This window comes from Balaenoptera physalus (assembly GCF_965194825.1).
Source record: "Balaenoptera physalus genome assembly, chromosome: 18".
Lineage (NCBI taxonomy): Eukaryota > Metazoa > Chordata > Mammalia > Artiodactyla > Balaenopteridae > Balaenoptera > Balaenoptera physalus.
In genome coordinates this window covers 68,826,120-68,853,265 of record NC_138899.1, presented here as the reverse complement: position 1 = coordinate 68,853,265, position 27,146 = coordinate 68,826,120, and the positions used below count along the sequence as shown (strand labels likewise).

At 35.1% G+C, this 27,146-nt stretch overlaps 1 protein-coding gene and 1 long non-coding RNA gene across 8 annotated transcripts in view; one reads left to right on the top strand and one right to left on the bottom strand.

Moving 5' to 3' along the window:
* The window catches only part of LOC309647899, a 46,691-nt gene extending 23,836 nt beyond the window's left edge, over positions 1–22,855 (bottom strand). The window contains exon 1 of the long non-coding RNA XR_014256378.1: positions 555–22,855. This is a non-coding gene — a long non-coding RNA (uncharacterized lncRNA). The remainder of the gene's footprint in view (positions 1–554) is intronic.
* The window catches only part of LOC309647875 (uncharacterized protein), a 420,689-nt gene that overhangs the window by 92,730 nt on the left and 300,813 nt on the right, over positions 1–27,146 (top strand). The gene's annotated exons all lie outside the window — the stretch shown is intronic.

The following is a 27,146-nucleotide window of genomic DNA, read 5'->3' as shown; positions in this document are numbered from 1 at the left end:
AGAAGATGTGGTACATATATACAATGGAATATTACTCAGCCATAAAAAGGAACGAAATTGAGTCATTTGTTGAGACGTGGATGGATCTAGAGACTGTCATACAGAGTGAAGTAAGTCAGAAAGAGAAAAACAAATATTGTATATTAATGCATGTATGTGGAACCTAGAAAAATAGTACAGATGAGCCAGTTTGCAGGGCAGAAGTTGAGACACAGATGTAGAGAATGGACATATGGACACCAAGGGGGGAAAACTGCGGTGAGGTGGGGATGGTGGTGTGCTGAATTGGGCGATTGGGATTGACATGTATACACTGATGTGTATAAAATTGATGCCTAATAAGAACCTGCAGTATAAAAAAACAAACAAAACAACTAATACTAAACTTTCATTGGGTTATTTGTATGGAAATATGTTAATATAAATGTTTCAGACATTACATGAAATTTCTAAAAATCTTATATTTGTATTTGTATGGAAATATGTATGGAAATATGTTAATATAAATGTTTCAGACATTAAAAAAACAAAAACAAAAACAAAAACAAAGAAACAGAATAACAAAACAAAAACAAAAAACCCCTTCAACAACTCTTCAAACTCCATAAGGCTACAGTACACTGACTATGAAAACCTGCAAAATGCCTATCTTGTGTGTATTTTTTGCCACAAATCTAAGTTGATATTATTTTAGACAGTTCAAAGGATCATAAAATTTAGTCTCTGATTTTTTTTTGAATTTTTAAATTTTATTTTATTTTTTTTATACAGCAGATTTAAATTAAACTCAGATGAAATAAATGTCTTACAAATGAGGTACGTGCAGAACTCCCTTTAAATACTTAGAGACACAATAACTTACTAGTTAAAATACAGTGACCGTCGAAAATAAAGGCATTGTGTAAGTGTTTCCAAAGATTGACATCTTCTAATTTAAAAGGTTTTCTAGTTACAGTCACCTAGCTGTCCTTAGCTCCCTCAAGGCTAAGGGATGCAGCTCTGTTAGGGGAAAGTGACCACCAGGGCTTATCGTAGGGACCTCAAGCACTGCAAAGAGTAAGAGAGGACAGAGTTTGGGGCCAAAGTTTGTTCAAGAGAGGTGACTAAACCAGCTATATTCATGATTAAATTAGAGGGGCAGTACTGTGGTCCAGAACAGAAGACTGAGCAAAAGGTTGAGAATCCAGGAGGTTAGAAATGGAATAGAATGTGGGGTCAAGTTGAGGAGTTCAGTGTAAGTCTGTGGACTGAGCCGATGAGTCTGAGGTTGTTTCTATTGGGTACCAACCACATGGCTTCTTCTTGGATTGGTCTGGTTTACAGACATGGGGGATGGGTTCATTCATTTACAGCTCTTTAAAATTTTTTTCTTTACTGAGGTATAGTTGATGTATAGTATATAAGTTTTAGGTGTATAACATAGTGATTCACAATTTTTAAATGTTATACTCCACTTATAGTTATTATAAAAATTGGCTATATTCCCTGTGCTGTACAATATATCCTTATAGCTTATTTATTTTATACCTAGTAGTTTGTACCTCTCAATCCCCTACTCCTATCCTGCCCCTCCCCCCTTCCCTTTACCCACTGATAATCACTAGTTTGTTCTCTATATCTGTATGTTTCTTTTTTGTTATATTTATTAGTTTGTTTGATTTTTTAGATTCCACATATAAGTGATATCCTACAGTATTTATCTTTCTCCATCTGACTTATTTCACCAAGCATAATACCCTCCAAGTCTATCCATGTTGTTGCAAATGGCAAAATTTAATTCTTTTTTATGGCTGAGTAGTATTCCACTGTATATATATACCATATCTTCTTTATCCATTCATCACTTGATGGACACTTAGGTTGCCTCCATATCTTGGCTGTTGTAAATAATGCTGCTGTGAACAGTGGGGTGCATGTGTCTTTTCTAATTAGTGTTTTCGTTTTCTTCGTATATATACCCAGGAGAGGACATACACCCATTTTAAGTGTGCAGTTCATTGAGTTCTGACAAATGTCTATGGCCATGTAACCACTGCCACAGTCAAGGTGGAGGACATTTCCATAACCCCCAAAGTTCCCTCATGATCCTTTTTGACATTCTTCTTCCTCACCCACTCTGCCCCTGGCAAACACTGATCTGCTTTCTGTTGTCATAGATTTGCTTTGTCTTTCTAGAATTTCATGTAAATGGAATCATACAATGTGTACTCTTTTGTGAGTGCTTATATCACTCAGTATCATGGTTTTAAAATTCATTCAATTGTTTTGTGTTTCAGCAGTTCATTCCTTTCCATTATTGATTAGTATTCAATTGCATGAATATACAACGATTTGTTTATTCATTCACCTGTTCACATTTGAGTTGTTTAAAGTTTTGGGGTACTATGAACAAAGCTACTCTGAACATTTGTGTTAAAGTCTTTGTGTGGACATACGTTTTCATTTTTCTTAAGTAATTAACCTAGGGGTTGATTTGTTGGGCATATGGTAAGTGTATATTTAACTTTATAAGAAACTGACACACTGTTTTCCAAAGTAGTTGTGCATTTTACATTCCCATTAGCAATGTATGAGAGTCCCAGTTTTTCTTGGTATTATAAATCTTTTAAAATTTTAGTCAGTCTAGTGATTGTGTAATGATATCTCATGGTGATTTATCCTGCATTTCTCTGACGTCTAATCATTTTGAGCATCTTTTCATGTGCTTATTGGCTCTTACTACCTTTTTTAAGTGGTCTGTTCTAATCCTTTGTCCATTTAAAATATATTTAAGTAGACAAAATATTTAATTATCTTATTATAAGTTACAAGAGTTATTTATACGTCAGCAATACATAATATTTTTCTAATTTAAAAGTGCTGTTTTTCTGTTCAATTAAGATTGACAAACCCCTGATTTAATTCAACAGTTCCTGTACTTTTGTTTATATCTAAGTCAAGTACAGCAGTTAGCCAGGTGGAAAATCATGTCATGAGGCAAGAAACTGCTGTAAACTGCTTCTTGATAATTGTCTATTCCTTTTTCAGAAGATTTGAACCTGTCATAAATATTGTGTAGTAGAATTATAAAAGAAACACATCAATGAGTAACTTACACAAGCCAGCTCTTCCATATGCTTTGAACGATTCAATAAACAATCTTGTATAACAACTAAAGGGAACTGGATTGATTGTAGAATGCTAGATAGCACATAAATTCCTGTAGTTAAATTGGTGAGCAGTGTAATAATACTGAAGTGTATGTAAAAATAAGGGCATATAAGACCTGGAGTAAGAATAATCTCTCCGAGTCCTTTCAGAGAGCAAGCATAAGCCACTGTGATGCTTCAGAATCTCATTACCAATGTTGAGATACAGTGAATTCTTATACTCATAGTAGCTATGTTCTGTAAAGTTACCAAGCATCGAATTAGCTCCTAAGGGTCCATATATCTCTCATAGTATATAATATTTTTTTTTGAATTTTATTTTATATTTTTTATACAGCATGTTCTTATTAGTTATCTATTTAACACATATTAGTGTATATATGTCAATCCCAATCTCCTGATTCATCCCACCACCATCACCCACACCTCCCCCCATCCCCCCGCTTTCCCCCCTTGGTGTCCATACGTTTGTTCTCTACAGCTGTGTCTATTTTTGCCTTGCAAACCGGTTCATATGTACCATTATTCTAGATGCCACTTATATGTGTTAATATATGATATTTGTATTTCTCTTTCTGACTTACTCTACTCTGTGTGACAGTCTCTAGGTCCATCCACATCTCTACAAATGACTCAATTTCGTTCCTTTCTATGGCTGAGTAATATTCCATTGTTTATAAGTACCACATCTTCTTTATCCATTCGTCTGTCGATGGGCATTTAGGTTGCTTCCATGACTTGGCTATTGTAAATAGTGCTGCAATGAACATTGGGGTGCATGTGTCTTTTTGAATTATGGTTTTCTCTGGGTATATGCCCAGTAGTGGGATTGCTGGGTCATATGGTAATTCTATTTTTAGTATTTTAAGGAACCTCCATACTGTTCTCCATAGTGGCTGTATCAATTTACATTCTCACCAACAGTGCAAGAGGGTTCCCTTTTCTCCACACCCTCTCCAGCATCTGCTGTTTGTAGATTTTCTGATGATTCCCATTCTAACCAGTGTGAGGTGATATCTCATTGTAGTTTTGATTTGCATTTCTGTAATAATTAGTGATGTTGAACAGCTTTTCATGTGCCTCTTGGCCATCTGTATGTCTTTGTAGAAATGTCTACTTTAGGTCTTCTGTCCATTTTTGGATTTGGTTGTTTGTTTTTTTAATACTGAGCTGCATGAGCTGTTTATATATTATGGAGATTAATCCTTTGTTGATTCATTTGCAAATATTCTCTCCCATTCTGAGGATTGTCTTCTCATCTTGTTTATGGTTTCTTTTGCTATGCAAAAGCTTTTAAATTTCATTAGGTCCCATTTGCTTATTTTTCTTTTTATTTCCGTTACTCTAGGAGGTGGGTGAAAAAAGATCTTGCTGTGATTTATGTCAAAGAGTGTTCTTCCTATGTTTTCCTCTAAGAGTTTTATAGTGTCCGGTCTTACATTTAGGTCTTTAATCCATTTTGAGTTTATTTTTGTGTATGGTGTTAGGGAGTGTTCTAATTTCATTCTTTTACATGTAGCTGTCCAGTTTTCCCAGCACCACTTATTGAAGAGACTGTCTTTTCTCCATTGTATATCCTTGCCTCTTTGTCATCGATTAGTTGACCATAGGCGTATGGGTTTATCTCTGGGCTTTGTATCCTGTTCCGTTGATCTATATTTCTGTTTTTGTGCCAGTACCATGTTGTCTTGATTACTGTAGCTTTGTAGTATAGTCTGAAGTCAGGGAGTCTGATTGCTCCATCTCTGTTTTTTTCCCTCAAGACTGCTTTGGCTATTCGGGGTCTTTTGTGTCTCCATACAAATTTTAAGATTTTTTGTTCTAGTTCTGTAAAAAATGCTATTGGTAATTTGATAGGGATTGCATTGAATCTGTAGATTGCTTTGGGTAGTATAGTCATTTTCACAATATTGATTCTTCTAATCCACAAACATGGTATATCTCTCCATCTGTTGGTATCATCTTTAATTTCTTTCATCAGTGTCTTATAGTTTTCTGAGTACAGGTTCTCACCTCCTTAGGTAGGTTTATTCCTGGTATTTTATTCTTTTTGTTGCAATGGTGAATGGGATTGTTTCCTTAACTTCTCTCTCTGATCTTTCATTGTTAGTGTATAGGACTGCAAGAGATTTCTGTGCATTAATTTTGTATCCTGCAACTTTACCAGATTCATTGATTAGCTCTAGTAGTTTTCTGGTGGCATCTTTAGGATTCTCTATGTATAGTATCATGTCATCTGCAAACAGTGACAGTTTTACTTCTTCTTTTCCAATTTGTATTCCTTTTGTTTCTTTTTTTTCTCTTATTGCCATGGCTAGGACTTCCAAAACTATGTTGAATAATAGTGGCAAGAGTGGAATTCTTGTCTTGTTCCTGATCTTCGAGGAAATGCTTTCAGTTTTTTACCATTGAGAATGATGTTTGCTGTGGGTTTGTCATATATGGCCTTTATTATGTTGAGGTAGGTTCCCTCTATGCCCACTTTCTGGAGAGTTTTTATCATAAATTGGTATTGAATTTTGTCAAAAGATTTTTCTGCATCTATTGAGATGACCATGTGGTTTTTATTCTTCAGTTTGTTAATATGGTGTATCACATTGATTGATTTGCGTATATTGAAGAATCCTTGCATCCCTGGGATAAAACCCACTTGATCATGGTGTATGATCCTTTTAAAGTGTTGTTGGATTCTGTTTGCTAGTATTTTGTTGAGGATTTTTGCATCTATATTCATCAGTGATATTGGTCTATAATTTTCTTTTTTTGTAGTATCTTTGTCTGGTTTTAGTATCAGGGTGATGGTGGCCTTGTAGAATGAGTTTGGGAGTGTTCCTTCCTCTGCAATTTTTTGGAAGAGTTTTGAGAGTGGGTGTTAGCTCTTCTCTAAATATTTGATAGAATTCACCCGTGAAGCCATCTGACCCTGGACTTTTGTTTGTTGGAAGATTTTTGTTTTAAGTTTTTAAAATTAATTAATTGATTAAATTTTGGCTGCATTTGGGTCTTCATTGCTGTGTGTGGGCTTTCCTTAGTTGCGGTGAGCAGGGGGTACTCTTCATTGCGGTGTGCAGGCTTCTCATTGTGGCGGCTTCTCTTTTTGCAGAGCATCGGCTCTAGGTGTGCAGGTTTCAGTAGTTGTGGCAGGCGTTGTGGCTCACTGACCCTAGAGCTTAGGCTCAGTAGTTGTGGCGCAGAGGCTTAGTTGCTCCGCGGCATGTGGGATCTTTCCAGACCAGTGCTCGAACCTGTGTCCTCTGCATTGGCAGGCTGATTCATAACCACTGTGCCACCAGGGAAGCCCTCTTGGAACATTTTTAATCACAGTTTCAATTTCATTACTTGTGATTGATTGGTCTGTTCATATTTTCTGTTTCTTCCTGGTTCAGTCTTGGAAGGTTATACCTTTCTAAGAATTTGTCCATTTTTTCCAGGTTGTCCATTTTATTGGCATAGAGTTGCTTGTAGTAGTCTCTTAGGATGCTTTGTATTTCTGCAGTGTCCATTGTAACTTCTCCTTTTTCATTTCTAATTTTATTGATTTGAGTCCTCTCCCTCTTTTTCTTGGTGAGTCTGGCTAAAGTTTTATCAGTTTTGTTTATCTTTTCAAAGAACCAGCTTTTAGTTTTATTGATCTTTGTATTGTTTTATTTGTTTCTATTTCATTTATTTCTGCTCTGATCTTTATGATTTCTTTCCTTCTACTAACTTTGGGTTTTGTTTGTTCTTCTTTTGGTAATTCCTTTAGGTGTAAGGTTAGATTGTTTATTTGAGATTTTTCTTGTTTCTTGAGGTAAGATTGTATTGCTGTAAACTTAGAACTGCTTTTGCTGCATCTCATAGGTTTAGGATCATCGTGTTTTTGTTGTTATTTGTCTCTAGGTATTTTTTAATTTCCTCTTTGATTTCTTCAGTGATCTCTTGGTTATTTTGTAATGTGTTGTTTAGCGTCCATGTGTTTGTGTTTTTTACGGTTTTTTCCCTGTAATTTATTTCTATCCTCATAGAGTTTTGGTCGGAAAAGATGCTTGATCTGATTTCAATTTTCTTAAACTTACTGAGGCTTGATTTGTGACCCAAGATGTGAGCTATCCTGGAGAATGTTCTGTGTGCACTTGAGAAGAAAGTGTAATCTGCGGTTTTGGGATGGAATACCCTATAAATATCAATTAAATCTAACTGGTCTATTGTTTCATTTAAAGTTTGTGTTTCCTCATTAATTTTCTGTCTGGATAATATGTTCATTGGTGTAAGTGAGGTTTTAAAGTCCCCCACTATTATTGTGTTCCTGTCAATTTCCTCTTTTATAGCTGTTAGCATTTGCCTTATGTATTGAGGTTCTCCTATGTTGGGTTATAAATAACAATTTATAATTGTTATATCTTCTTCTTGTATTGATCTCTTGATCATTATGTAGTGTCCTTCCTTGTCTCTTGTAACATTCTTTATTTTAAAGTCTATTTTATCTGATATGAGTATTGCTACTCCAGCTTTCTTTTGATTTCCATTTGCATGGAATATCTTTTTCTATCCCCTCACTTTCAGTCTGTATGTGTCCCTAGGTCTGAAGTGGGTCTCTTGTAGACAGCATATATATGGGTCTTGTTTTTGTATCCATTCAGTGAGTCTGTGTCTTTTGGTTGGAGCATTTAATCCATTTACATTTAAAGTAATTATCGATATGTATGTTCCTATTACCATTTTTTTAATTGTTTTGGGTTTGTTTTTGTAGGTCCTTTTCTTCTCTTGTGTTTCCTGCCTAGAGAAGTTCTTTTAGCATTTGTTGTAGAGCTGGTTTGGTGGTGCTGAATTTTCTTAGGTTTTCCTTGTCTGTAAAGCTTTTGATTTCTCTGTCGAAACTGAATGAGATCCTTGCTGGGTAGAGTAATCTTGGTTTTAGATTCTTCCCTTTCATCACTTTAAATATATTGTGCCACTCCCTTCTGGCTTGTAGAGTTTCTGCTGAGAAATCAGCTATTAACCTTATGTGAGTTCCCTTGTATGTTGTTTGTTGTGTTTCCCTTGTTGCTTGTAATAATTTTTGTTTGTCTATTTTTGTCAATTTGGTTACTATGTGTCTCAGCTTGTTTCTCCTTGTGTTTATCCTGCCTGGGACTCTCTGTGCTTCCTGGACTTGGGTGGCTATTTTTTTTCCCATGTTAGGGAAGTTTTCAACTATAACCTCTTCAAATATTTTCTCGGGTCCTTTCTCTCTCTCTTCTCCTTCTGGCACCCCTATAATGCGAAAGTTAGTGCATTTAATGTTGTCCTAGAAGTCTCTTAGGCTGCCTTCATTTCTTTTCACTCTTTTTTCTTTATTCTATTCCATGGCAGTGAATTGCACCATTCTGTCTTCCAGGTCACTTATCCGTTCTTCTGCCTCAGGTATTCTGCTATTGATTCCTTCGAGTGTATTTTTCATTTCAGCTATTGTATTGTTCATCTCTGTTTGTTTGTTCTTTAATTCTTCTAGGTCTTTGTTAAACATTTCTTGCACCTTCTCGATCTTTGCCTCAATTCTTTTTCCGAGGTCCTGGATCATCTTCACTATCATTATTCTGAGTTCATTTTCTGGAAGGTTGCCTATCTATACTTCATTTAATTGTTTTTCTGGGGTTTTATCTTGTTCCTTCATCTGGTACATAGTCCTCTGCCTTTACATTTTGTCTTTCGTTCTGTGAATGTGGTTTTCATTTCACAGGCTGCAGGATTGTAGTTCTTCTTGCTTCTGCTGTCTGCCATCTGGTGGATGAGGCTAACTAAGAGACTTGTGCAAGCTTCCTGATGGGAGAGACTGGTCACATAGTGTATAATGTTTAATCCTAAAAGAAACACACTCTAGTATATTCTATTATCTTTATCTTACAAAAGAGAAAATAAGGTTCAAAAATGTTAAGTGACTTGCCTGGGGCTGCCCCACTAACAGGTGCCAAAGTTGGGATGCAAAGCCATCCAACTGGCCACAGAGCTGGAGCTTCACCACTGTTCCTACCATCTCCATCCTCTGGTCATCTCTGTGTTAGAGTGAAACAGGAAAGCAGAGCACCACCTTGTTTGACCTCAACTGGGAACTAGTGCTTTGGACAACTCAAATTTTTTTCTACTCTGAGCATGCTCATGAATTATCACAAAAGTGATTTTTTTTAGTGATATTGATTTGGGGGTTATAAATAACTTTTAGAAAGTAGGTGAATTCACAATTATTGGACCTGCGAATAGTGAGGATTGACTATATGAGAATATAAATGCACACAGTCACACACAATCATATGCAGTTTTTGGAGGGGCAGAATGGGGGGAAGGAGGGTATCAGTAGGGTACCAGACATAGTCTCTGAACTTTTTTCACCCTTTCCTAAATTGGATGCCGGTGAGATTCTTTGGTCAGTTTTTGATCTCTGGCTTATGTTCTGACTGTGTCTATATGGCTGGTTGACTTTTTGTGGATCAAAATGAAGCAATCATTGGCTAGTAGAGCAACAAAATCTGGGTCATATAAACATCTAATCATTTACTTGTCCATAGTATAGCCTCACATCTCAAATTAAGCAAATGTTGGTAGATTTGGTAAGTCATAGTGATGTAATTTGTATCATAAAGCACAGGAGAGTTTCACTAGCTATTATGTCTTTGCTTTTCTCATTTCTTCATTTGAGGTCATCAAAGGTCTGTATAAGAAGATTCCAGTTATTTTCATAGTTCAGTTTGAGAAATGAGGTAATGACATTTGGCAGAAACATTAAAGCTATACTAACTTCATACAAGTGCTAACATTCAGAATATTATTCCAGACAACTTGGACATAGGAAGCAATTGGAAGAACTCAACAAACCACTAAATTGGAGTAGGGGAAATTTCTCAAAGTGGAAAATCATTTAGGTATAAAATCTATTATCTTAGGTTGTTCCCCTCATTCTTGCACCCCTCTCTTAATACTTTGGAAAAGAGAATTATTTCAGAGTTAGCCTTTTTCACTAAGTTTTGATTTTTTTCTAGAATATACTGGCTAATTTTTTTTCTAATCTGAATATTTTGATATTTTAGAGTAATTTTATGATAAATTTTACTTTATCTTAATGTAGTGTTTATTATATTTTGAGTAAGAATTAATTTTATCTGCTAATAAATGTATATTTTAAAATAGGTTTATGTTTGCAATTTATGTTTTAGAATAAGCTTATACTATTTTGGTTTGAAATTTATTGAACATTTAATTTCTGGTTTGTTTATGAAATCTGTGTAGTTTAAAATCAAATACAAGTATTTAAAAAATACCAGAGTTGTTATTTTGCTTATTGTACTGCATCTTAATATTGTACTGCAATATCCATTTGAATAGGAATACTTAGCTAGGACTACTGACCACTGCCAACTCTGGAACTTTTGTTCACTATTTAAGTAAAAATTTTTATATTAAGGACTTTGAAGGTACTTCTGCACAATTGGACTACAAAATAATATGTGTTTAGGAAATATAATGAATCAATTATTGAATGAATGAATGAATAAGTGACTGTTGGCTTTTTATTTTAAAAATAGAAATATTTCCATGTCAATGTATAAATCTTAGGAAATAGAAATAACAATTTTTTTACCTGCAGCTTGACTATTTAATAATTTAATTTGATTTAATAAGCATTTATTTAGTATTTAAAGAGACATTTGTAGGCATTAGAGATCTGAACATTAATAATGCATTTTCTTTGTCTGCTAGTGGTTTATAGCCCAGTAGGAGGATTGTACAAACCACACTGTACAGTGAGGCAAGTGCTCTATTGGTGTCACAAGGAAATATATCTGTTATGAGCTGTAGTAGCAGCTAAAAATATAAGTAAACTTTCACAAAGGAGAACTTAAAATTCATGAGGCATAGAATGGGGAAATGGTGTGTATGGGGGGAAAAGGCAATTTAGACAAAGGAAACAACATTTAAAAAAAGCACAAAAGCATAAAATATGTGTGTTTGGGATTATGGCATTACAGTCCCAAATAGTACATGAGTAGGGGTTTGTGGAAGATAAAATTGTGAAAAAAATAAGTTGGGATAAAAATGAAAGTGGTTTGACAGCCACATTTAGATTCAATCTAAGGCAACATGAAGACTTAGAAGGTCTTTAAATGATAGTGGACCCAGTCATATTTGTGTTTTTAGGAGACAATTCTAGTGATATTATAAGGGATGGATTAGAAAGAGGAAGGGGCTGGAAACAGGGAGACCAATCAGGAGGCCGTTATATTAGCCTCAGTAAGAGAGGATGAGGACCTCAACTAGGGCTATTGGAGAGGAAATTAGAGAGGAGGGAATAGATTGGAGAGACTTGTTTAGGTAGAATTGTCTAGGAACAAAGTCATAGAGTAATGAGGGAGCCTGAGGAGCCAAGGAATGTTTGAGAAAGCATTCTTGATAGAAGGGAGAGGAAAAAGGGCACTTGACGGAGTAAGGGCAAGAAGAGGAAGGAGTTAAGTCTATTTTTTTATTTGTTTGAGAAAGGAGGGATGATAAGTTTGTTGTTGCTAAGATTGGGACAAAAAGCCCTTGGAGAGAGAATGATCAGAAGATACAGAGGAAAGAGACATCATGAATCTCTTTGGTCACTTGTTAGCTATAGGTTGGTTCAGACCACACAGAAGGAATGTGACAGTGTATGAGCAACAGTCTAGAATCAATTTTTGATTTGATTATTTGCCACATTTAATTCTACTTTATTTTATCATGGATCACCTTGCTATTGACCCTCATTTCTTATTTTCTCCTACCTAGTTCTCTTATCTAGTTCTGGCCTACCCCACGTCTTCACCTATGGCTTCTCTTCTTGAACTCTGATTAATATTCATCTGACTGTAGCTAACTGAAAGAGAAAAAAGGAATTTACTATGAGAGTACAGGGGTGTTTTCTAGAACTCAAAGATGAGAAGGGGCTGGATCTAGTTACTAAAAACCCAGGAAGATCCTTACTTATAGACTCTGAATATCTGCAGCATTCTTCTTTCTCTCTTTGAAGAATGGCTTCTCGGCTTTGTTGGAGCAAGGTAGAAGATGCCAACCCCTAGTACCCAAGATTCTCTTGTACATGGTCCAGCTACATCAAGAAGGACTAACTTCTTTCTTTCAGCCCCAATCTTAACTAATTGTCACGGATTGGGTCAGGTGCACAAGCCTGCTCCAACCAACAGTGGTCAATGGAATGGTCCCATTGTACAAGCATGACTCATGGGAGATCACTCTATGGATATGTTAATTGGGGTTGTGAGAGGGATTGCTGTGTTTAGAGTGTAGATGTTGGGCTGACAATACAACGACTCATTGACACACTGGTATAACTCTATACCTCCCATACCTAGCTACTAATTCCCATTTATATAGATTAACCATTAAAATGTTAATGGTTATCTATATAAACACTTGTATATATAATATGTAGAATATAATATAATAGGAATATTATATACTTTCTATATAAAGCAGAAGTATTTTTTAGTAATAACAAAAGGATTCCTTGCCTGTGAAGACCAGGACATCATCCTAGTCTTTCCACTCCAGACTGTACAGGAAATTCCTTGTTAAATTACTGAAAACCATTCTCAGACAAAACTTTTTATAATCCTGTCATCAATTAGTCTTCAAACAGCGGGGATCTTCTTCTTCTTTTGTATAAAACCATATGTTTTTACTGGAATAATGAGCTAGAAGTAGAAATTCATTCCAACCTGTGATTCCAGGCTTTCCTATAACTAAAACATTGAAACTAAGCCTTTTATTTGACCACATGAACCTAAAGTAATACAGACATTTCTTCTAAGAGCTCCTAGCACAGTGTGGTGTGGCCAAGCTGCAAAGTTCAGTTAAATGACTGATGTATTGTTTTAAATTCCCACCTCAGAGTCCACAATAATTAGTGACATTTTATAAAGTATCTTTTTTTACAAAATCTGGTGATCTTTTCTGTCACTTCCTGCTAGACTGTAGACTCAAAATCAGTAGGCTCTTGTTCATTATTGTAAACCCCATCCTTTGAACAGTGCCAGACCTGTAGTAGGTGTTCAATATTCTTAAAAAATACAAGGAAAGTTTATGGGAATAAAAGTATCATTATAAGTAATATCATTATAAAATAGATATTTAAAATCTTTAGTTCATTTCTAAAACATCACTATGGTATTTGTTTCTGATTTTGTTTGGACTGTGCTCTTGGTCCTTCATTCCACCCCAGGCAGGAGAAGGTCATGTCAAAGAGAAATAATTATAATAATTCCCAAGCCCAGCAGTGGGACCTTAGAGGTAGGAGTAAATGGTTACAAAACTGGGAGCAGAGATTACTCCCTTACTTATTTTTTATTTCTTTTTCTGAGGGTAAACTTTGGGGCCAGGAATGTCTTTGCTTGAGAAAGGCCTTCATCTTCAGAGAGCCGAAGGACTCCAGGTTGAGGGCTTAGGGAAAGGAGCAGGATGGGGCTGATATCTAATAGAGCATCTTCTACTTAGAAGACTCGCCATAGATATTTGCTGCATTAAATAAATATGTCTCCTAAGGCCTGGATTTACCCTAGGTTGTAAGAGAGTGTAGGAGAGTTAGCCTTGAGATTTCTATACAGTCCAGCCTGTCTCACCAGCATTGAAAATCAAGTAGGCATTTGTAACTACTTTAATATAAAGAATGCCTCTTTGATTGATTAGAGAACTCTGATATCTCATGGATACCTAAATATCAGACCAGAGATCTGGCTGACTTGCACATATAGTGGAGTCAAGGGAGAAACTAAAATGATGTCTGATGTCAGCTCTCTGGTCCAGAATGAATGCGTTGGCTTTAGCAATTTACTAAATTGCTCCTGGGCTGAAAGAGTTTAATTTCTTCATCCATTCTAAAACCATCCATTGTCTATTTACTACATGCTAAGTCCTGGGCTTTGCCTTAAGAATACTAAGAAAAATAATACCTATTTCCTATCTTTAAAAGAATCATAGTCTAGAGAGAACGAGAGACAGAAATCATATACATCCAGCCTCACTAGGATATGATCAATAGTATAATGAAGTTAAAGAGCTCTAAGAACCTACAAGAAGGAGGGAATAATGTTGCATGGGAGAAATGTGGGAATTAGGAAAGGTGAATTAATGCAAACTCTTAACTTTCTGTCAGCTTGTAAAGAACGCACAAGGAGAAAATAGTTCTAACTTCTATTGTACTCTTCTTGACTTATGATTGGGTCTACTGCTAGATGTTTTGGGGATGCTAGGGCAGGAGGGGTGGGTAAAAGCAGATACATTTTGACTCTGATCATCTGATGTCTGTTAGGTCTCAACAGGACCCCTTGAATTGAAACTGAGACTTGAATTTCAGAACTTAATGCAGTTCCCCATGACCCCCAAATCTGGCTCACATATCAGGTGTTTATAGGTACTATGGACTCCAAACTCTCATACTTCCCAAATACAGTCTCTTTCAACTTATAAAAAGCAAAGCGACTGGGAGTGGGAGGAAACCTCAGGGACAACCCAAGATTGGGGAAGGAGGCACTACTGCTTCATCAAGTCAGGGACACATTAGGGGAGACCACAGACCATTAAGTCAACTATTACAGTTAACTTCTATTTATATCAAATGTAAGTAAATAATAGTGTGATGACAATGTTTGGGAAATGACTTGGCAATCTCCCTGAAAAATACGTTGGTAGATCCAATCTGCCTTTACAATGGGGGGACCGGCACCATATTAGGGCGCCTCCTCCTTTTGTGACAAGCGAAGCCTCAGAATATAGAAAAATGACAATATTATTAAATTAAAAGTGAATGCATAGGTCAACAGATATTTATACCCAATAAAAGCCCAGGAGAAAATCAATCTTTAGTCATATTTTTAAGTCCCTTATATATGATGTATTTGCTGTTTGCTGACTGAGTTTATCCGCCACTTCCACACTCCCATCCCAACATGGGAGTTGAGAGGGTACAAAAGATGAACCACTTGCAGGGAGATGTGCTCTGATTCATCAGCAAAACCACAGATGCTTTAGTTTGAAAAAAGTACTTTTCATATGGCAGAAACTTTTTGTGCCGTGATTCTGGATTTGCCTTTTAATACACCGTCCATGGATGCCTAGTGGCGTGACTAATGACAGAAGGTGTCAGAACTACCTTCTTGACCTGCAGAGGTAGCTCCCTTCCCCAACCCCGGTCAGGAAGACAAATCATTTGTGGGGAACCTCCTTCCTAGGAGAAACCCTGGGGGCTGACTGAATCCTAAAAGGCGTGGAGACATGGATCACATTGCTCTTGCCATTTTTTTTTTTTTCCTCAGACAGAGAAAAACACATCCAGTTTCTGAGGGACTGAGTGACAGTGAGAAACAGGCAGTGGAAATCTGGCTCTGCAGCTACGTACTGCTATGCATGCTGTGGGTGAAGTTTGCTTTGCCCATTTACAGGGACAATTGAATTCAGAGGAAAAAAGTTTATTTCAAATCTTACATTTGGCTCCGTTAAATCATTAACTTAAAAGCAGATGCCCTTGCATACTTTCCTTGAATTTCAAGAATACAACCAACAAATCAGACCAATCGGAGCTGGGATTATGCAACATTCATTCACTCATCTATTTATTCAACAAATATTAAATGTTTTCTGTGTGACAATGAAGGACCCTGGCTTGGACAGAAATGGTTACAAAACACCATACAGATGATTGCTAGGAGATACTTAGTAAAGAGATGAAAGGCAGAGAAAGCAAGGAACTCCAGGCAGAGGACCTGGTGAAGAATCTAAGTGGGAAAGGGCATGGGGAATGGAAGAACTAAAGACCAGAAATAATTGGAGAAGCAAAAGCAGTGAGGCAGGTGAGATGGGTAGATCATGCAGCACACTACTGCTCATTTAAGGATTTTGGTTTCTTATTTGAAAGACAATGTGAAATCATGGGAGGATTTTTTGTTTGTTTTAACTTTTTATTTTATATTGGAGTATAGTTGATTAACAATGTTGTGTTAGTTTCAGGTGTACAGCAAAGTGATTCAGTTATACATATACATGTATCTATTCTTTTTCAAATTCTTTTCCCATTTAGGTTGTTACATAATATTAAGTAGAGTTCCCTGTGCTATACAGTAGGTCCTTGTTGGTTATCCATTTCAAATATAGCAGTGTGTACATGTCAATCCCAAACTCCCTAACTATCCCTTCCCCCCGGTAACCACAAGTTCATTCTCCAAGTCTCTGAGTCTGTTTCTGTTTTGTAAATAAGTTCATTTGTTGTCTGTTTGCAGGATAATTGTTTAAAAAGGTAAAACTATGATTTTCATACAAATATAAAATAAACACATGTCAAAGGTATTATTTAACTCACTAATTAATGAAGAAATCTGCAAGATGTTCCATCTGGTTCAAAGGAAAGAATCCAGTGTATATACACAACATAGGCTATCAGGAATGCTGAAATGCCCCATTATAGGCATTAAGGAGTCATTATCACACTTAATTAACTTATACATTTTGGAACTCTTCAAGGCTCTGTCCTGAGCCATTTTCATCTCTGTGTCTACGGTCTTGCCTTGCTTGATCTCATTTACTTCCATAACCTTTATGTGCCATTTATCTGCTGGACACTACCAAATTCATGCCACCTACTTGTTATTTCCACTGGCTTGTCTTCTAGGTTCCTGAAAACTAAGGTATAGCGAACAGAACTTGTGATCATTTCTCCCTCCATATTCCCAGTGGCTCTTCTCCCAGATCTTCCTATCTCAGCCCATGACACTCTGATACACCAGGTTGATCACGCCAGAAAGAGGAAGCCCTCTCTCATGCCCCTCTCTCCTTCTCCTCTATATCAAATCTATCACTTATATACATTTCTTTCCATACCCACTACCACTGTTCTGGTTCACAACTCCACTGTCTCTTCAGTGCAGTGCATTCTTTATCTTCTCTTTTTTAAAAAACATCTTTATTGAGATATAATACCCATACCATTAAATTCACACCTTTAAAGTTGTACAATCCAGTGGTTTGTATTATATTCACAGCATTGTGCAATCATAACCAAAATCTCAGTTTAGAACATTTTCATCACCTAAAAAGAAATGCCGAATGCATTAGCAGTCACTCCCCATATCCCTTCCTACCCCTTCCCATCCCCAAGCAACCCCTAATCTACCTTCTGTTTTTGTGCTTTTGCCTATCCTGGACATTTCATGTAAATGGAACCCTAGAATATGTGGTCATTTGTGACTGAATTTTTTCACTTAGTATAAGGTTTTAAGGTTCATTCATGTTCTACAATGTATCAGTACTTCATCACTTTGTATGGCTGAATAATATTCCATTGTATGGATAAAACACATTTTGCTTATTCATTCATCATTTGATGGGCATTTGGGCTATTTCCACTTTTTGACTCTTATGAATAACGCTGCTATGAATATTTGTGTGCACATCTTTGCATGAACATTTATTTTCATTTCTCTTGGATATATATTTTAGAGAGGAGTTGTTGAGTCATGTGGTAATTCTACGTTTAACATTTTTGAGAAACTGCCAAATTCTGTTCCAAAATGGCCACACTAGCCTTACATTCCTAGCAGCAATGAATGAAACTTCCAATTTCTTTATGTTTTTACCAAGACTTGTTAATTTTTTTTTATAACTATTGAAGGCTAGTGGAGATGAATTGTAAAGATAAAATCTCATTGTTGTCTTGATTTACATTTCCCTAATGATTAATGATGTGGGCTGGGCATCTTTTCATGTGCTTAATTACTATTTGCATATCTTTTTTGGAGAAATGTCTATTTTTAATTGGATTATTAGGTTTTTAAAAAATTATCCAGTTGTAAGTGTTCTTACTATTAGCTTTTATTATTATTATTATTATTGAGTTGTAAGGGTTCTTTATATATCATGGATACAAGTTCCTTATCAGATGAATGATTTACAAATATTTTCCCCCATTCTGTGGATTGTCTTTTCACTTTTTTGATGGTATCATTTGCAGCACAGAAATTTTAAAATTTTGACATATTTCAATTTATCTAATTTTCTTTTGTCACTTGTGCTTTTGGTGTTGTATGTAAGACCTAACCCAAGGTCATGAATATTTACCCCATGTTTTCTTCTAAAAGTTTTATAGTTTTAGTTCTTATCTTTAGGTCTGTGATCCATTTTGAGTTAATTTTTGTTTTAATTTAAAACAGAGGTCCAATATCTTTCTTTTGCTTGTGGATATTGATTTATCCCAGCCCTATTTGTTGAAAAGATTATTCTTTTCCTATTGAAATCGTCTTGGCATCCTTGTCAAAAATCAACTCACTGTAAATGCATGGATTTGTTTCTGAACTCTCAATTCTATTCCATTACTCTATATGTCTATCCTTAACGCCAGTACCACACTGTCTTCATTATTGTAGTTTTGCAGTAAGATTTGAGATTGAGACGTGTACTTCAAATTTGCTTTTGTTTCCCAAAATTATTTTGGCTAATTTGTGTCCCTTGAATTTCCATATGAATTTTAGAACAGGTGTGTCAATTTCTGCAAAAAAAGGCAGCAAGGATTTTGATACAAATTGTGTTAATCTGTAGATTGATTTGGGGAATATTGCTGTCTTAACAATATTAAGTTTTCTGATTCATGAATATGGGGTATATTTTCATTTATTTGGATCTTCTTTAATTTTTCAACAATATTTTGTATATTTTAGTGTATTTCTTGTACTTCCTAAGTTTTGCACTTTACTCCTAAATATTTTATTCTTTTTGATGCTATTATAAGTTTTTCTTTATTAATTTAAATTTTGGACTGTTTATTAGTAGAAATAAAGTTGATTTTTTATATTGATCTTGTATGCTGCAACCTTGCTGAACTCATTTATTAGTTCTACTGGTTATTTTAGTGCATGTTAGTACTTTTATGTACAAATTATGGCAACTGCAAATAGAGATAGTTTAACTTCCTCCTTTACTGTCTGAATGTATTTCATTTATTTTTGCTGCCTAAGTATTCTGCTAAAACTTCCTGTACAATTTTGAATAGAAGTGGTGAAAGTTCACACCCTTGTCTTGTTCCTAATCTTAAGGGACAAAGCATTCTGTCTTTTACCTTTAACTATGAAGCTAGATGTTTTTTGTAGATGTTCTTTATTGAGTTGAGGAATTTCCCTTCTACTCCTTGTTTTTTGAGTGTTTTTGTTATTGTGAAAGGGTGTTGGATGTTTTCAAATATTTTTCTGTGTCTATTGAGGTGATCATGTTCTTTATTTTATTAATATGGTGTCTTATATTAATAGATGTTTGGATGTTAAACCAACCTTGAATTTTCAAAGTAAATCCCACCTTGTCATGGTGTGTAATCCTTTTTTATGTACATTCGTCCCTTGATGATCTGAAGGGGATTGATTCAAGGACACCCTGTGGATACCAAAATCCACAGATGCTCAAGTCCCTTATATGAAGTGGCATAGTATTTGCATATAACCTATGCACATTCTCTTGTATACTTTAAATCATCTCTAGTTTACTTATAATACCTAATACAATGTAAATGCCCTGTAAATAGTTGCCAGTGTAAGGCAAATTCATATTTTGCTTTTTGAAACTTTTTGGAATTTTGTTTTAGAATAGTTTTGATTCATGGTTGGTTGAATTCATGGATGTGGAACTGTGGATATGGAAGGCTGACTGTATTGCTGGATCCAGTTTGCTAATACTGGTTGAGGATTTTTATATCTATGTTAATAAGAAATGTATTTTCTTTTCTTGTGATGTGTTTGGTTTTGGTATCATGGTAATACTAGTCTCACAGAGACCTTTTCTTCTCTCTCCTCTTCTCTTTTTATGAGGAGTTTGTGAAGAACTGGGATTAATTCTTCTGTAAATATTTGATAGAATTTACTTGGGAAGCCATCAGGAAACTTTTAAATTACTAATTCATCTTTCTAATTGTTATAGGTTTATTAATTAGCTATTTCTTTTTGAGTCAGATTTGGTAGTTTGTGACTTTCTAGAATTTCCCCCTTTTGTTTAAGTTACCTAATTTGTTGGTATTTTGTTCTTAATAGTGTTCTCATATAATCCTTTTTAAAATTTCTGTTAGGTTTGTAGTTATTCCTTCTCTTTCATTCCTAATTTCAGGAATTTGAGTCTTCTCTTTTATCTTGGTCAGTCTAACTTGCAGTAGCATTTTTACTTGCCTCTTAATTTCTACTCTGATTGCCTTCTAGTCCATTCTTCATGCAGTGTCCAGAATAGTCTTCTAAAAATGAAAATAAGATCACGTCATTTCCTGCTTACAAACATTAACAGTTTTATATTTAATTATGATAAAATAAAAGCCTTTTATCTAAGCTAACAAGATCACAGATAATATGACCCTTGACTTGCTTTTGAACTTTATCTTGTGCCATTTCTGTTCATTAAATATGCTCCTGCCATACAAGCTGCTTTTCCAAGTTGTAAATATGCTGAGTTCTTTCTTCACCTTTGGCCCTGAATTTGTTACTTCTGTCTGAAATGCTCTCTTTCTCTTTATTAAACTGGATAAATTATATTAGTAATTTTCATTTTGGTTTAACTATCACTTCACATAGAGACTACCAAATCTAAAGTAAATCCTTCTTATTATTCTATCACAACACTTTCACCATTTATAATGATACACTGTGGGGTTATTGGTTTAAAAATTTTCACCCATACTGGACATTAAGCTTTATGAGAGCATGGCTCATGTTAATATATAATCAAAGACTACCATAGTACCTTGCATAGGGAAGATATTGAAAAATACGTTTGAATAAATAAATGTGAAACTTATTATGAAAATCTAGTGTATCATTCCATTGATGATTTGAGATCATCATGGTATATGCAGTTATGTAGCTATTCCCTGCCACTTTTCCAACCACTGGGAGGGAGTGTTATATAGATGTAGAAGCATCAGCCTGCCAGCCAGGAGGCCATCAGTTTCTAACCTTGATTCATTTCTGCCACTCAGTCCTGATCAAGTCACTCAGTCCCTTAGTTTTCCCTTTGATTAATTAGAAGATAGATGAAGAATGTTCCTTAATAACTTAAGTAACCAATTTCAATCTTTCTGGATTTGTGGTGGCTGAATACTCCATAAACTAGAGAGAAAAATTAATTTTTTTAGTTTTGTTTTACTCAATTTTTGGATACAATCACCTTCGTTATAAAAGTGGGAAAATTTTTTTCGAGAGTTTTCAGAATGTTTTCTATGTTAAGGAAGTTTCAATGTGCATGAAAAATACTTCTTATAACTTTTTAACATTATAAAAAGTTTAATTGTTACTGTAGAAGAATTTCCTTTTTCTAGGGCTTTAAGGAAACACTTGAATGTGACCTATATTGCTGAAGCAAAAAAATGTGTTTTAGAAAACAAGAGTTCCTCAAGTCCTTCAACTGCTGCTCCCTATTTTCTTGCTAGTATAGTTTATAAAGTATATACCCATACAAATGTAGAAGGTAGAAAGTTGAGGTACTTTGAAATTTTGCTTTTGCGTACTTTTCCACTTTTGCTTTTTGAAAATTTTTTTCTCATTTTTTACTGACCAAATGCCTCATAATGTTATCTCACATGAAAGAAAGACACATTTTACTCTTGCTTCTTGATGCTTAAATAAGAAATTGAAGTGATGTTTTGGCATCTGAGTGAACACATAATGTAGTCAGACGTACCAATTTCTCACACTTAACTTTGCATTTACAAATCATGACTTTCTGGTGAAGTCAGTTTCTTAAAATGTTTTGGGTTGCCTACATGTTATAATCTCACAGGTGAGATTCAAATCTAATCGTCTTCAATTGGGAAGTACCTGACAGAAATAGGGACATGAAAGATGTTTTCACATTAAAAATAATTACTCTTAACCAGTCTACTTTTTCCTAGAAAATATGGTTTTGAGAGTAGACTCTGATGATTCTGGAACATACTTGAAGAAATATTTTTAATGAAGCCCAAATATGTTTGATATAAACATGAAAGAAATATTTTAAAAGTTTTAGTCTTTCTTATCTAATGATAAGAAATCCAATAAGTCACTTATTTTCCTTTTGCTTAGTTTCTTTTTCTAAAAAATTGAATCCATCAGATTCTTCCTTGTTTTCAAATTGTCTGTGGAAACACTGAGAGCAGAGAAACTTCTCTTTGTACTTATTCCTAGGTACTCATAATTCCATGGCAGAATTTATTAACCTGTATTTTCTTCCATTCGCCAAGGAAAAAATGTAGCTTTCTAAATCTCATTGAAGATATTTTGTCTCCTTAATGTTGCATTTTAAAAGTTTTTTTTAAAAATGTAATTGGCATTTTAGTATATGTAGTCTTGAATCATTATAATACACTGCAAGGTAAATAGTCAGTCTTATTTTAATGTAAAAAATGAAAGATTAGAGCAATTAAAGGATTTTTCCCGAGGTCAAAGCCAATAAAAACTAAAGTAATATTTAAACCCAGGTTTGTGTTTAACCAAAGTCTCTTTTATTTTTAGAAGTTCTATTTTCTTCTTTATTGGGCTTTTAAAAATTTATTTATTTATTTATTTATTTTTGGCTGCATTAGGTCATCATTGCTCCACGCAGGCTATCTCTAGTTGTGGCGAGTGGGGGCTACACTTCACTGCGGTGCACGGGCTTCTCATTGCGGTGGCTTGTCTTGTTGTGGAGCACGGGCTCCAGGTGCATGGGCTTCAATAGTTGTGGCATGTGGGCTTAGTAGTTGTTGCTCGCGGGCTCAGTAGTTGTGGCTCGCAGGCTCAGTAGTTGTGGTTCATGGGCCCTAGAGCACAGGCTCAGTAGTTGTAGTGCACAGTCTTAGTTGCTTCGCAGTATGTGGGATCTTCACAGACCAGGGCTCGAACCCGCGTCCCCTGCACTGGCAGGCAGATTATCAACCATTGTGCCACCAGGGAAGCCCTCTTTATTGGGCTTTGTGAGTCAGAAAGGCAAGGATCTGATTAGCAAATGGTCGATGCTAAGAAGGACTCTGTTAATGCGTCTTATTTATGAAAAGAATTTGTGAACTCTATGCTGTGTTTGGGTCTCAGTGTACTTTGAGAAATTTAGTTTAGTTATAAGTTTACGGATGATCTGTAGTTCATCTTGATGGAATATGAGGACCTTATCTCTTCTTCTCTTTGGAAGAATCATTGTAACCATAGAAAAATTATCTCATTTGCTGCAATTAAAAGAAAAATGATTCTAGATCAAAAGCTCCAAGAAAGCAGGGTGAGAATCAGTTTCACTTGCTTGTAGATGCTTTTAAATATTAATGCTAATAAAGGGCAATGAAGTGGACATTTGTTACTTGTTTAGTCCACACAACATCTAAACTATTTTCTACTTGGGAGAGCCTCCTCTTCTTGAGTGGGATAGAGATGATCTCTCTTACAAAACCTGAAAATGCTAGATATTCACTCTCTCTTGTACCTCCATCATCGCACACAGCCGTGAAAGACTTTGAGGACATAGAGGGCAAAGAGAGAAGTGATAGGGAACTCTTACTCTTGGAAGTGACATTAGGAATGGTTATAAGGTCAAATTTCTAATGTAGGATGAGCATCAGTGCTGGTGGTATTAACAACTCGTGCTCCTGGCAGAGAAGTTAGAGCAGTGAAAATTGTAATATCTAGTGCTTACTGGAAGGTAAAGTTTTTCTCATCAGTCCAGTGCTGTGGCATATTTATTTATTTTGATTGGGAGAAAATATTTGTAATACACATAACAAAGGATTATTCTCTAGATTAAGTTTAGACTAATTCTGTAGAAGAACTTCTACATATCAAAAAGGAAAAGACCAACAACCTAGAAGAAAAATGATCAAAGAGTATATATAGACAATTTACAGATGAGGAGACCCAAATGGCAAATAAGCCTATTAAAATTGTAAGAATAATGAGATTATCTTTCACATCCTCTAGAATGGTAAATATTATATAATGTCAGGTAACCCTAGGAGTTGGTGAGGATGTAGGAAAGGGGCTCAGTTAAAAATTACAACTGAGAGTATGAATTGGTATAGCACAATTGGAGTGCCGTTAACCAATATCTAATAAAGTTGAAGATGAACATACCTTCCATTCAGCAAGAGCAACTGTCCCAGGTTATCTACGCTAGATAGCTCTCCAATGTGGCAGAAAGAGACATGCCAAAATATTCATTACAATGCTTTTGCAATAGCAAAAAGGGAAATAATCTAATTGTCCATCAGTCTAAGAACTAATAAGTATACTCTGGTTTATCATTATGGTGGAACCATACACAAAAAAATGAAATGAATGAACAAGGTCTACATGTCCTCAACATGGATGAGTACCCAACATATTGTTTTTTAAGTATGTCACAAAACATATTTTTTATATAAAGTTTAAAAACACTACAATTAGTTGTTCATAGGTACATGTATATACAGTCCATGCATAAAACATACCAACTTCAGAATATTGGCTAATTTGGGGGAGGAAATGAGGGGACTCATGGGGGGAATTATTTTTTCTTTAAAAATAAAAAAAACAAGAAAAGTGATAAAGTATGAACATCTGTTTACGCTTGATTGTGGGTACACAGATGTCTGTTATATTACTCTTCTATTTAAAATATCTCAAATTCAAAATTAAAGAAAAATCTGCTTCAGGTACTTTAAAATGATGGAGAGGTGTTAACCTCATTATTAAAATAACACTAAAGGCCATCTATTGCTAGACAGTTAAAAACTTATTCTGATGGTTTTGCTTTCGTCTGTTCTCTGCTTGAAGGATCACATTTATTAAATATATGGTGATTTTAGAATATAAATATTTACATTTTTTATGTATAAAAATAAATATACAGATATACATACCACACATACATACATATGTTGTTTGTTTGCTTTAGTTAGTAGACAGAACTGATCATTTTGCGTAAAGAAAGCTGGGTACTTAATCTCTTTGAGGCTTAGCTTTATTTTGTTCTTCCCAAACTTTTCTGCCACCTAACTTGAGAAAAGATACACTATGTTGCTTAACTCATTGGAGATGCATTTCTTATATATAAAATTTGAATACCATTAATTTATCTAGAAGTTTGTAAGCATTAAATAACATCATGTATGCAAAAATTCTTTTTAAACTCTAAAAAGCTATTAAAGATAGATGTTAGCATTTTCTTTAATTTCTGTTTCAATGCCTCTGGACTGAAAACCAAAAAATTCATATACATTTCTGTATTTATTTATTGCATGTCTAGTGCACAAAGTACAAAATTAATTGCTGTCATTATATCAAAATTTTTAAAAAGTAGCAATTACTCAATACTTTTGTCTGTAGAAAGCCATGATAGTGACCGAAGAAGGGGAATTAACTTGTGTGATTCTTTTTTTCTTTTTTCCCCCTAGAAAGAAAGTATAGACTATTTGATGGCAACATAAAACTCAGATCCTGCTTTTGTAACATAAATTTCAAAAATGTAATGATTTCCTAGCAAACTGCAAAGTGAAAAAAAAAAAAGTTCTTTGAATAATAGTATGTTTTTTAGTGTGGGTCTTTTGGTGACAAATCCTCTTAGCTTATTTTTTTAATAGAAAAAAAAATCTGTATTTTGGCTTTCATTTTTGGCAGCCATTTCTGCTGGATAGTGAATTCTAGATTAGCAGCGTTTTTTTGTTGTTTGTTTCAGCATTTAAAAAATGCCATTTCATTATCTTCTAGATTCCATAGTGTCATTAGATAGTTAGCTGCTAGTCTTGCTGTTGCTCTCCTGGAAACAGTGTCTTTCTTTTCTCTGATTGCTTTTACGCTGTTTTTCTGTCTTGGAATTTCAGCAGTTTGTTATGAGCCATGATGTGTTTGTGTTTATTTTGCTATAGGCTTGCTGGGTTTCTTGAATCTTTGTGTGGCTATCTTTTATTAGTTTTGGAAAAGTCTTGGCTATTATCTCTGTAAATATTACTTCTGCCTCAATTTCTTCCATTCCTCTACTTTTGGACTTCATTTTACATGTACATTAGAGCTTTTGACTGTGTCTTAGATGTTTCTTATGCCCTGTAGGTTGGTTTGTTTGTTTTGTTTTTTGGTCTCTCTCTCTCACTCTGTGCCTCAAATTGCATATTTTCTATTGGCCTATCTTAGAGTTCAGCAATCTTGCCTTTTTCTGTGTCCACTTTGCTGTTAAGCATCTCTCACTAGATCTTAATTTCAGATATTATATTTTTCAGATCCAGAATGTGCATTCGATGATGTTATTTCTGCCAGAGATGGTATCTCCTTTACTCTGTTAGACAGATAATAGGAGGAACTATCACCTCAATCCAACCCAGGATTGACCTGGCTTGGTTTGGGGTTGTGATTTTTGGAAGACCTAGGAATTAGTGTTTTGACCGTATGCCTTGAGCATTGCTCTCCCAGTTTTGTGACTGAGAATCTGAAAAATCACCATATTTTCAGCCCTGAGAAACTGGGAGATTCAGTTGTGCCTTTCAGATTTCTTGAGCGTAATTCATTGGTTTCCTATCACAAGTAGTTCCAAAATAAGGCAAAGATCTTGCGGGAGAGACCATCAGAGTGTTTGAGGCAGCCTTTCTCACTGTAGTGGACTTGAATTTTACTTTATTTCCAGCTTAGAACATCAGGTTCTTGTGCTACTTCAGAACTCAAGAAATATCCTTTGAGGGAAAACAGATCATGATTTCAGAGTTACTCTAGTTTCTAATATATCATTCTAGTCCATGTGAACTCCAAAGGCTTCACTTATTCCTTTTCCTCAGTAAAATACCTCTACCTAATCCAACCTGGATCCTCAGGACTGCTCTTAAAAATCAGCATATTCCCCTCCAGAGACAAAAAGATTATCAGCTCACTTGGGAAGACTAGAATTTTAGTCCTTCTAGTCTTCTTTGTTTTCATAGCTCAGTAATGATTTTAAGAATATAATTCTTGTAATTCATCTATTTTTTTTCTAGCTGCTGCAGCAGAAATGTTGACCTGCTGCCACCTACTATATTCTACTCAGAAGTAGAAGTCCTAT